Raw genomic sequence first — 12,596 nt, forward strand, 5'->3', positions numbered from 1 at the left:
ATCTTCATCTCTGTCCCCAATTTGGGAAACTCCGGATGACTTGTACTAAATGCAATCGTCTCATTGCGTATAGGGAGCAGTCGGTGGATCTGGTGTGTCGAGCCATTGACAACCACCGTTGTTAGTTTCCTTTTATTCTCTCCTCCTAGTTTTTAGTTCTGCTTCTCCAGTTCACATTTTTTCCCTCTTTTAAAAAAAAATACAAAATCGTTCAAAAAATCAAAAAAAATACAAAACAGGGACACCTTCCTGCACAATAACACAAAGTGGTGTGTATGATAAGATTATATTTACATGGAAAACAAAAAGTACCCACCTCACCTTGTAAATAGGAATTCTTATTCTTATTCTTATTATAGGAGTACATTTCTGTGCTGCTAACAGAAAACAAGATAAATGTATAAGTACTTATATTTTAGGAAACTTATAGCACATATTTATGTATGACTTAAAAGAAGGGATGGGGCCTACTGTCACATGTGGAATAACACTTAGTGATGTGCTTTAAGTTAAATAGTTGTATTTCTTATAATCCTAAAAGTACCAAGACCTACAAGACTACCATATATGTCTATTGTGTACTATACCATATATCTTGCAGTCAGGTGTTCTGAAGCTGTCCCCTATTTCATACCTGTCTGCAGTGGAATTCTCTAGCACAAATCTAGACCACCCATCTTCCTTTTTTCAACTGTGTGGAAACACAGTCCATTTTGCATTTTAAGACTTACTTAAACTTACCTCAACAGTAATACACCTAAAAAACGCGACACATTTTATTCAGTTGTTTTTTATAACCTGAATTGTGGTAAATTACATATTAAAAAATTAGGATCTGTAAAAGAAAAGAAAAAATAGTTATAACATGTAATAATATATTTTTAACAGCACAGCATAATTTTGAAATTTTCCAAAGTAATTCCTTTGCCTTTTTTGCTGTTCTCAGAATATATTGAATTTCACTATAAATAGTGATTTCAATCGTACTCATCACATATCAGCGGGCAACAGAAAAACATTCAAATAGATTGTTTAAAAAAAAAAACAATCTGTCTATAGTAAAATACCAGACAATACAAATCACCTATATATAAAATGATTACTGCTAAGAAAATGTTATAACTTAAATTTATAAACACTGTAAATGATGTCAGTTAAAATTATACACCGAGACAATGTGCAACAAAAAGTCCATAATTCAAAGAAATACCTTTCCTTGGGGCCAAATTGTATTTTTGCAGTCATTTTTATGTAAATTGTCCAATGGTAATCCTATTAAATCATAATAATAAATTCCTCAGAGGCTTAATTATCTTCCTAAAACTTTGGCTTTGAAAATATTAGGTAGTAATTTGGTAATTCGAAAGGCAAACATTATTTCAAAACCAACTTAGAATCATTACGAAAAGTCCATCCTTTCTCACTTTCTAGATAGGCAGTGTAATGTCCAGATGTTGTTGAAGGACCATCATGGAAAATTATTGCTACTGCTACAAAAGTCCTTCCTGATATTGATAGTTGTGTAGCTACAAAATGTTTTATTAAAGTGTCCAATTTTCTTCCGTCAGCTGTACAACGTTGCATCATTAAAATTATATATTGTCCATATCTTTGTATAAATAATGTTGATAAAATTTCTGATTTGCATTGGCTACACTCCATGTTTGGATTTGCAGCTTTAAGTAATTTATTGAAATACACTGATTTACAGTCAGGTAATGTCAAATATAGAAATCTTTCAGTGTCTACATGAGTGCTACATGTATACATACAATTTTCACAATAATGATCCCATTTATAACAAAGGCCAAAAATATTCTCTATGTCTACACCTTCATTTTCCAATACAGTAAGCATAGACATTAGAAATTCCTGAGCATCTTGTTGGATATTTAGTGTAAATTGTGTAGAACCAGAACATACATCCAAAAGATTACGATCATCAGAAACGGTTTGTATTTTACTTGTATCAGTTCTTAATTTTTCATAAACAGAATGCAACAAACAACACAATTTATTTTCCAGATTCTCCATAATTTGCTGTTGCAAACTTTCAAGAAAAAAAACAACATTGACCACTACATTAGCATAGCAGTTGACACCAGAACTATTTTCAAACTGATAACCAACAATCTCTTCAACGGTGTCCTTTTTGGGTCTCGCTGGCAATGCATCCGCAAGGATGCATTTGTCCAGCTGGAGACCAATAGCGATCAGTGTGTGGGGAAGGAGGACAAGAGGGTGTACGAGCTTGGATTGCTTGGATTTGTGTGCGCGAACGCGCACGTCGCGTCCCGCGCCATACACATGCGCGCGCAGACAGACACTTGCTCACACACACACACCCCCTCCCCCACAGTCACACACATGCACTCCAAGACACATACACACACGCACACACGCACGCACACACACACATACACAGCCCGCGCCCCCCCCACACGCGCCCGCGCACACACACATGCTCTTCCCCCCCCCCCCAACAACCCACTCACCGGCTTTCTTCGTGCGGCGGCTCTCCTCAGCTGCAGGGCCCGGCAGCAGGACTCTTCTTCCCTCCTTCGGCACCGGGGCGCAGGGTAGGCTCCTGCCTGCTCCGGTGCTCCAAACACGGCTCCAATCGCGGCTCTTCCGTGGGAGGCGGGGTAGGCTCCCGCCCTCCTACTTCCTGTTTCCGGTTGTCGCGCCGGCCTGCCTGACTTCCTGGTCGCAGGCCGGCAGAGTGACGGCGGTGATTTGCGGTATTTATTTATTTAGTTATTTATGCATTTTTATATAGCGCGGACTTTACCCGAAGGTGGTATTTATTTATTTATGTATTTATGCATTTTTATATAGCGCGGACTTTACCTGAAGGCGGTATTTATGTATTCATGTATTTATGCATTTTTATATAGCGCGGACTTTACCCGAAGGCGTCAGAGCGCTTCACATTAGGAACAGAAATGAAACATAATGAGAAACATTACAAAAGAACAGGTTGCAAAAACATACGTTACTTACGTTAGGTAATAGTGACAATTGTGAGCAAACAAAATACATGAGGTAGTAAAAACTATGAGCAACCAAAAATACATGAGGTAGTAAAGGTAATAGTGACAATGGTGAGCAAACAAAATACTTGAGTAAAAATTGTGAGCAACCAAAATACATGAAGTAGTAAAGGTAATAGTGACAATCGTGAGCAAACAAAATACTTGAGTAAAAATTGTGAGCAACCAAAATACATGAGGTAGTCAAAAGTGCACAAGAGGAAATGAAAGTGACAAGTGTGCAGTTATAAGAGAAAACAGAGTATAATTAGAGGTATAGTCCTGCAATAAGTGTTAGACACTCAGGCTCAGGAACAAGCGTTACATGGGCAAGGTGGCACTTGTGCAAGTATCAAAGGTAAAGACATGTGAGAGGTAGCAGCCGTGTGTTGCAAGGGCAGAGTGGTGTGTGCATGTTACAAAAGGGCACCGAACACCAGTACATGGAAAATACTGCAAAAAGGCAGACCCTCCAATCACAGGCATACACTGGGAAGGCACTTCCATGGTCATGGAAAGTAGAAATTATCAGTAGTGGGAAGTCTTCCTCACAAAAAGCAAGAGGACGTGAATTACTTTTGGAGGTGTCTCTAGAGGAGGAGAACTTTGAGGTCCCTTTTGAAGGCCTGGGAGGAGGCGGTGGTCCGGAGCTTTTTTTTGTCCTCTCGCGGTTTGTAAATACAAAACATATTGCATTACAAATGCTATAGGTATCACATTTGCGAAAGTTATAACTATTGGCATTGTAAATGACGAAGCTATTAATTTAGCTATTTAAAAAAAAAGAATCATAAATAAAAACTTTGCCATTTACAATACCAATAGCTCAAACTTTCCTAATGCGAGACCTATTGCATTGCAAATGCTTGTTCTTTATGCTTGCAATCACAACATTATCTTGTTTTTTTTCGCTTCTCTACACCTTCAGTACATATATTCTCATGACTTCTTTTTCGACCAACCACACGCTTTTCAAATACCGGATATTGACCTAAATTAGGAGCATATGTTCTTCTTAACCTATTGTACTCTTTGACACAGTTGGCATCTGCAGTAACCTTTATATCATCAAAATCAATCAAAAACAAACCAGATAATGTTTTGACTTACGATAAAGCACCATATACCATACCCTCTTTAAACACAGTGGGCCCGATTCACAGAACTGACTTAAGATAAAATCCTAAACTTACTACTTTTGGTATTCACAGAAAGCACTTACTACTGTTGGTATTCACAGAATGGATTTTCGACTACTAACTTTACGTCCGCACTCGGGCCGGAAATTCCGGCCTGGAGGCGGAGCTTCTGGCTTCGGGGTGGAGCTTGTGGCCCAGAGGCGCAGCTTCCGGCTTAGAGGCAGAGCTTGCGGCCCAAAGGCGCAGCTTCCGGCTTAGAGGCAGAGCTTGCGGCCCAGAGGCGGAGCTTCCAGGCCAGAGGTGGAGATTTCAGCCAAGGCTAAATCCCCATCTCCAAGCCGGAAGCTCCGCCTCCAAGCCGCAAGCTTCGCCTCTGGGCACAATCTTCGCCTCTGGGCCTCAAGCTCCACCCCCGAGCCAAAAGCTCCACCTCCGGGCCAGAATTTCCAGCCGAGTGCGGACATAAAGTTAGTAGTCGTAAATCCATTCTGTGAATACCAAAAGTAGTAAGCGCCTTCTGTGAATACCAAAAGTAGTAAGTGCATTCTGTGAATACCAAAAGTAGTACGTTTAGGATTTTGTCTTAAGTTAATTCTGTGAATCGAGCCCAGTATTTCCTATGTTCACCAAAGCACTGTCAACACTTAAACCTTGAGATTTATGAATAGTCACTGCATATGCCAGAGAAACTGGAAACTGTTTTCTACGGACATATAAATCTTTAACAAGCAAAAAAAGAACTGAACAACGACCAATTAACTTCTTCTATTTCTGATCAAATATAATTTTTACGAATTCAATACCATCTTTATTCTGATAATTAACAAAATCCACAACTTTGCCCATTGCTCCATTAACTAAACCTTTTTCTACGTCCAAATTACGCCTTAAAATGACTTAATAGTTTCTACATGTATATAGATTCTTTTCTAAACCAGCAGTTTTAGATATTGAGTTTTCTAAAGAATCTAATTTTGTCTTCAATTTTTCTGTCAAAATAATAGTGATTCCTTTATGCTCACGCAGTGTTGACATTAAGCAGATTACAGATTTGTTTTCTGCAATTTTTATGTATATTTTCTCAGGAACTACATTTTCAATTGGAAACAATTTGCAAAGTAATCGAGTCTGCAAAGCTTGCTTGCCATGTTCAGTCAGTAGTCCAATTCTTATATCTTTGAGAATAGTTCCGTAATCACCATCATGTGCTTGTCACATATTTGTAATGAGTTCTTTGTATGCAAAATATGACCAAATGTTCATGTTTCCAACACTACCCATAGACTTTCTGGTGTCTTCATGTGCAAGTGTTTTAAATACTCGTTGTCCTTTTACAAGAGTCAGTTGCAGTAGATCCCCAAAAATTATTACATGTTTTCCTCCAAATAACACGTTGTACTCTGTTTTAAGAATTTGCTGCATTCTTAAATGCACATAAGCAAGCATTAAGTTTGATACTATGCTTATCTCATCAATATTAAGAAGTTACATTTTCTTCAAGACTCTTGAAACTTCACAACAAGCTTCTCCAGATAGCTTGTGGTATTCCAATTTGTTTTCATGCTCAACTGGTAGCATTAGTAAATGATGTAAAGTAATTCCTTCAATGTTGTGTGCTGCCAACCCAGTTGGAGCAGTGACAACACAAGACAAATGCGACTCAGTTGTTTTCTGTAGATAACTTGTAATTACTTTAATTAAAAAACTTTTTCCTGTTCCAGCTTCTCCACTCACCTACATTGAAATGATGTGCATGAGCACTCTTTATGATGGATCAAACCCAGATCTTTTGACTGGGTGTGAGTGTTTGATTGGTTCTGATGCTCCGTCCATCACCACCCTCTTTTGTACCGCCTTGGCCGCCAGAAGTGTGGCAGGGTATGCTCAGACGTGAGTCCCTTGCTCACTTTGCCACTGGATTCAAGCAAGCCGGGCTGAAGACGGGTGTAATGCCAGAAACTGGTCCTCGGAAGCTTGTTTCCGGTCCAGGGAAGGCATGGCTTGGCAGTTCGGGCTGGACTGTTCCCATGAGGCACAGGGTCAGACTGATTTGCATATGGCCATGTCTGAACTGGGGTGGCAGAGTGGGCTAAAGAACGGTGATGGATCAAACCCAGATCTTTTGACTGGGTGTGAGTGTTTGATTGGTTCAGATGCTGTGTCCATCACCACCCTCTTTTGTACCGCTTTGGCCGCCAGAAGTGTGGCAGGGTATGCTCAGACGTGAGTCCCTTGCTCACTTTGCCACTGGATTCAAGCAAGCCGGGCTGAAGACGGCTGTAATGCCAGAAACCGGTCCTCGGAAGCTTGTTTCCGGTCCAGGGAAGGCATGGCTTGGCAGTTCGGGCTGGACTGTTCCCATGAGGCACAGGGTCAGACTGATTTGCATATGGCCATGCCTGAACTGGGGTGGCAGAGTGGGCTAAAGAACGGTGATTGATCAAACCCAGATCTTTTGACTGGGTGTGAGTGTTTGATTGGTTCAGATGCTCCGTCCATCACTACCCCCTTTTGTGCCACTCTTTCTTATCATGAAGTAATCTGTGGTCAATCTGTTGTCTCACTTGCTCATATATTTGTTATTGCTCAACACTTAGTTGGTCTTCCAAGTTTGCTAAGTCCGTTACATCTTCTTGAGCTTGATGCATTGCTGTTTCCACCTTATTCATGGCGATTGCTGCTTCATTTTCAACAATTGGTTGTCCTAGTGGATCTTGACTCATTCAACATGTTCCCATAATTTGGAAAAGCACTGCATTGTATGCTATCTTTACAAAGCACTAAAGGAATCTTCATAGCTTTGGAAATCTCCAAGTAATTCATCCATAACAGCATATGTATATGAGGAGCACGTCTTGCTTGATACTCCTTTCTCCAAAAGAAATCCACAACTTCTCCAAGAGGAGGATTTTTTTATTGCAGATAAAAGACATCATAGCCTCAAATCTATGATTGAAATACCTGCATACATTAACAGGATCCAAATAACATAATTCTCCAGGTGTCTTGTATTCAATATTTCTTATATTGGAATTTGCCTCTCGAAGAAATTCTAGTAAATCATCCCAAGCATACTCAGCACAGCTTAGGGTAAGGAACCATGTTGGAGTTCCTAAGTTCCGTAGCAAACATTTCAGTTCTCCATGACGACACTACCAATATTCATTAGTCCCACACTGACATGCCATCAAATTAATGAGCTGAGATTCTAGATGATCATCTCTCTGGTGCACTTTATCCATAAAATCTTTCGCAGATACATTTTGCAGATGTATTCCAGTTTTTAAAATGTGATTGACTGCATATGAAAGTCCAGACAAATCAATTTCAAACAAAAGATGAAAAGATGAAATATATAAGGGATACATTGTTGAAATCTTGGATCTTCTGCATATAATCTTGTTGTCCGACATTCAGATGCAGGAATCTGTACAAGACGCTCATCATATCGTCCTCCTTTTCCATTTGGGAACAACTGTGGAAAACAACGAGCTTCCAAGCTCTCTTCCCATACACTCATGGGAGTTCCTTTTGCTTTTTTCATTTGGAACAAATCAATAGTGTTCCCCATCACTTCTTTTGAATGAAGTGAATGCACACTGTAATGTTCATAGATTTTTTCAAATCTTAACATATCCACTTTTTCAATTTGTCCACTTGACGTTTCAGTATCTTCTGCTAAAACTATTTCTTCTTCTCCCATATAAACATTCTCATAGTATGTATTGTTTTTTTATCAAATACAATGTTGCCTTTTGCACTTTCCTAACATCCACTAACTCCTGCCTGATTTTCTTATTCTTAGTCGGCACACCATTAACAAGAATAACTAGTGGTTCACTTTCTATACTCTCTACACCAGTAGTTTCAATATTTTTTTTTAGATCTAATGATAAATACACAACTCTTCCTTTTAATCTTCTTTGTATATCCAAAGGAGGCAATTTATCAGTTTTAGGCTCCATACGAACAATAGACTGAAACGGGTGCACACATTGAATGAGAATAGACTCATAGGTGTTTAAATCTATCAGTTCTGGAGGAATAGCAACCAACTCTAGATTTTTATGAACAGCTTTAGCGGTAATTTTATTCTCATCTAATTTGTTATAACAATATTTACAAATACGTTGATCCGAACCCAAATCAAAACAATTCTCTACCAACAAATAAGTTGCAAATTCTTTCCACTTATCATTTTCTTTTTCACTTTTTAATTACAGATCAACATTCCTAGTCTGATTTTTGTAGTGAGTTCGGCGACAACAAATACAAGAAAAATTTGGCCTTTCACCTGAATCACCTTAAACTTAAAAATTTAATTTTCAAAATTTTTTGTACAACTACTTTTAACATTCTCTACAACATTTTCTTCTGTTAATGTCTGAGTTTCTTCATTCTCTACTTCAGCACCAAAGTAACAAAACTCAATATCATTCCAAACCTTTTTCACATCTGATACTGACCCATGCAAAAGAGCACTGTTCAACTCATGTAACTTTAGTGCTGGACTTTTTGCATAATACAATCTTCACACTAATTTATGCATTTGAGTATGATGTACTGCCAACATTCTGAAATGGTGAAAAACACTTAGACATACTTTCCTAGAAAGACAAGCCAGAGAATGACCATGCAAACCAGTATGTTTTCTCACTCTGCAAGGGTCTAGTCCTTGCAACACCTTAACCCCTTGCATGCTGGGGTTATTCCCCCGCTGTGCTTGGGAGAGGAGGGACGCACACAGCGTCCCAGTGCTCATGACGAGCTCAGCTCGTCATGTGGCACAGTGCTCGTGTGCTCATGACGAGCTGAGCTTGTCATGACCACACCCGTTTTCGTGGAACGTTCAGCATAGCAGGGGAACTAGCCCAGCGTGCGAGCGTTCCACGGCTCATGACGAGCTCAGCTCGTCATTAGCACCGGAGCACCGTACCTCATGACGAGCTGAGCTGGTCATGAGCATACAACAGGTAAATCTTTTATTTAACACTTTTTTTTACAATATGCTTGTAAGAAATTGCGTAATTTATCAATAGATTCTTGTCATACACTACAAATACTACTACAATCCCAAGTGTACACTGGGGCTTTAGGACGTCTGCCTAGAACTTCATCAGCTATCACTTCTTCTGCATTTCTAGGAACAATTTGCTCTTTCTCAATTGGACAACCATTTCTAACCTCATAAGCTCGACCACTGGTGTCAACTACATGTAACAAATCATTACTCTGTAACTAACTCTCTTCATTAAAAAAAGGCTCAGAACTTGAACTGTGTTTCCATTTCCCTAAGAAAATATTTTTAAAAATTACTTTTGTTAATTACTCTTTTCCTCTTACTTTTGGCTTTCATTAAATGGATTGGTTTATCTAGTGATCGAATTCTCTTTAATACTAAAATATATAGTTTCCTCTTTATTTCAAAAGCCTTTTCAACAATGGATTCAATATGCTTCTTCTTTTTATAAAATAGTGTTCTCTTCCTATATTTCTTTGTATGTTTCAGTAAATTATGGACTACTCAGTTGTAAAATATTTTTTGCGGATTTCTTTATATTGATTTTCTCTTCTTTTACTCTAAGTTGTATCCTTTGTATGTACATTGCCTTTTTTCCTTTCCTATTCTTTACACTTTTTTGTGCTTGGAACATTTTCAGTGCTTCCTACATTTCCAGTTTTTTTCTTCAATCTAGTAATATATTTAATAAAGTCCTTTGTGGTCTTACCAGAAATGTTTCTCTTTTTAGCCACATTATGTCCAATACTTGTGGTTGAGTTTTTTCAAGTAAGTATCCTTTTTCTGACCTTTTCTTCTTCTTTCTTTCTCCAGCATGATAACTTTATTTTAATGATGATAAACAGTATCTGTAAAAAATAATCATAAATAAATATTTATTAATCACTTTATAAATTATACTTTTTTTATTACTATACAAACACATTTCATATAAATTCAGACTAAATAATTGTAGGCCTGAACCACAACTGTGAAGGTGGTAAGAGCACTACATACATAGTGCATAGCAGTTTGAATCCCTCCATAACACTAAAACATGAAGCACTGTATGAGTACATGCATATTTACTAAATGATCACAATACTATAAGGAAAGACACTGAGTGAATTCATAATTGGTTCACTTTTACTTTAGTAAATAGATTACTACATGGTACATAAACAGTCACTATGGTTTTGCAACAGTACAGATTTAGAATTTAGAGTAATGCAGTGTTGTTTGTCAAGTGTAGGGGATCATGCTGGGGTAGTGTTCTAGGGTAGTGCAGTGCTGTTTGGGTAGTGTAGGAGGTGGTGCTGGGCTAGAATTAAGGTTTAGGGTAGTGTAATGGTGTTTGAGTAGTGTAGGGGGTCGTGCTGGGGTAGATTTTAGAGTTTAGGGTACTGCACTGGTGAATGGGTAGTGTAGGTAGTCGTACTGGGGTAGATTTGGAGTTTAGAGTAGTGCTGTGGTCTTTGTGTAGTGTTGGGGGTCCTGCTGAGGTAGTGTTCTAGGATAGTGCAGTGGTGTTTGGGTATTGTAGGAGGTCATGCTGGGGTAGATTTAAGGTTTAGGGTAGTGCAATGGTGTTTGGGTAGTATAGGGGGTCATGCTGGGTAGTGTTTTAGTGTTTAGGGTAGTACAGTGGTGTTTATGTAGTGTAGGGGGTCGTACTAGAGGTATATTTAGAGTTTAGGGTAGTGCACTGGTGTTTGTGTAGTGTAGAGAGTCGTGCTGTAGTAGTGTTTTAGGGAAGTGCAGCAGTGTTTGGGTAGTGCCGGGGGTCATGCTGGGGTAGATTTAAGGTTTAGGGTAGTGCAATGGTGATTGGGTACTGTAGTGGGTTGTGCTGGTATAGTGTTTTAGAGTTTAGGGTAGTGCAGTGGTGAATGAGTAGTGCAGGGGGTCATGATGGGGGTAGATTTAGAGTTTAGGGTAGTACAGTGGTGTTTGTGTAGTGTAGGAGGTCATGCTAGAGTAGATTTAAGGTTTAGAGTACTGCAATGGTGTTTGGGTAGTGTAGGGTGCTGTGCTGGTGTAGTGTTTTAGCATTTAGGTTAGTGCAGTGGTGAATGGGTAGTGTAGAGGGATCGTGCTGGGGTAGATTTAGGGTTTAGGGTTCTGCAGTTTTGTTTATGTAGTGTAGGGGATCGTGCTGAATTACTCTTTTAGGGTGGTACAGTGGTGTTTGGGTAGTGTAAGGGGTCGTGCTGGGGTAGGTTTAAGGTTTAAGGAAGTGCAATGGTATTTGGGTAGTGTAGAAGGTCGTCCTGTGTTAGTGGTTTAGGGGTTAGGGTATTGCAGTGGTGTTTGTGTAGTGTAGGGAGTCATGCTGTCATAGTGTTTTATGGTAGTGCAGTAGTGTTTGAGTAGTGTAGGGTGTCATGCTGGGGTAGATCTAGGGTTTAGGGTAGTGCAATGGTGTTTGGGTAGTTTAGGGGTAGTGTTGGGGTAGTGTTTTAGGGTTTAGGGTACTGCAATGGTGTTTGGGTAGTGTAGTGGGTCGTGCTGCTATAGTGTTTTAGAGTTTAGGGTACTGCGGTGGTGAATGGGTAGTGTAGGGGGTCTTGCTGGGGGTAGATTTAGAGTTTAGGGTAGTGCAGTGGTGTTTGTGTAGTGTAGGAGGTCGTGCTAGAATAGATTTAAGGTTTAGAGTACTATAATGGTGTTTGGATAGTGTAGGGGGTAATGCTGGGTAGTGTTTTAGCGGTTAGGTTAGTGCAGTGGTGAATGGGTAGTGTAGGGGATCGTGCCGGGGATAGATTTAGGGTTTATGGTTGTGCAGTGGTGTTTATGTAGTGTAGAGGGTCGTGCTGTGATAATGCTTTAGGGTAGTGCAGTAGTGGTTGAGTAGTGTAGGCTGTCATGCTGGGGTAGATTTAAGGTTTAGCGTAGTGCAATAGTGTTTGAGTAGTGTATGGGGTCGTGCTAGGGTAGTGTTTTAGGGTTTAGGGTAGTGCAGTTGTGTTTATGTAGTGTAGAGGGTCGTACTGGGGGTAGATTTAGAGTTTAGGGTAGTCCACTGCTGTTTGTGTAGTGTAGGGGGTCGTACTGAGGTACTCTTTTAGGGTACTACAGTGGTGTTTGGGTAGTGTAAGGGGTCGTTCTAGGGTAGGTTTATGGTTTAGGGTAGAGCAATAGTATTTAGGTAGTGTAGGGGGTTGTGCTGGGGTAGTGCTTTAGGGTTTAGGTTAGTGCAGTGGTATTTGCGTAGTGTAGGGGGTTGTGCTGGCGTAGTGTTTTAGGGTTTGGTGTAGTGCAGTGGGATTTGGGTAGTGAAAAGGGTCATGCTGAAGGTAGTCTCACTGCAAGAGTACATGTACTTATATGTCTGCAAACACATCAACCAGCCAAATTATTCTCTTTCAATTTTCCCAAATGGACACTGACTCACAGTATGATTCTAGACAAATAACAGTATTTCTT

Source organism: Lissotriton helveticus, chromosome 3_2, assembly GCF_964261635.1.
Source record: "Lissotriton helveticus chromosome 3_2, aLisHel1.1, whole genome shotgun sequence".
In the NCBI taxonomy this organism is placed as follows: Eukaryota; Metazoa; Chordata; class Amphibia; order Caudata; family Salamandridae; genus Lissotriton; species Lissotriton helveticus.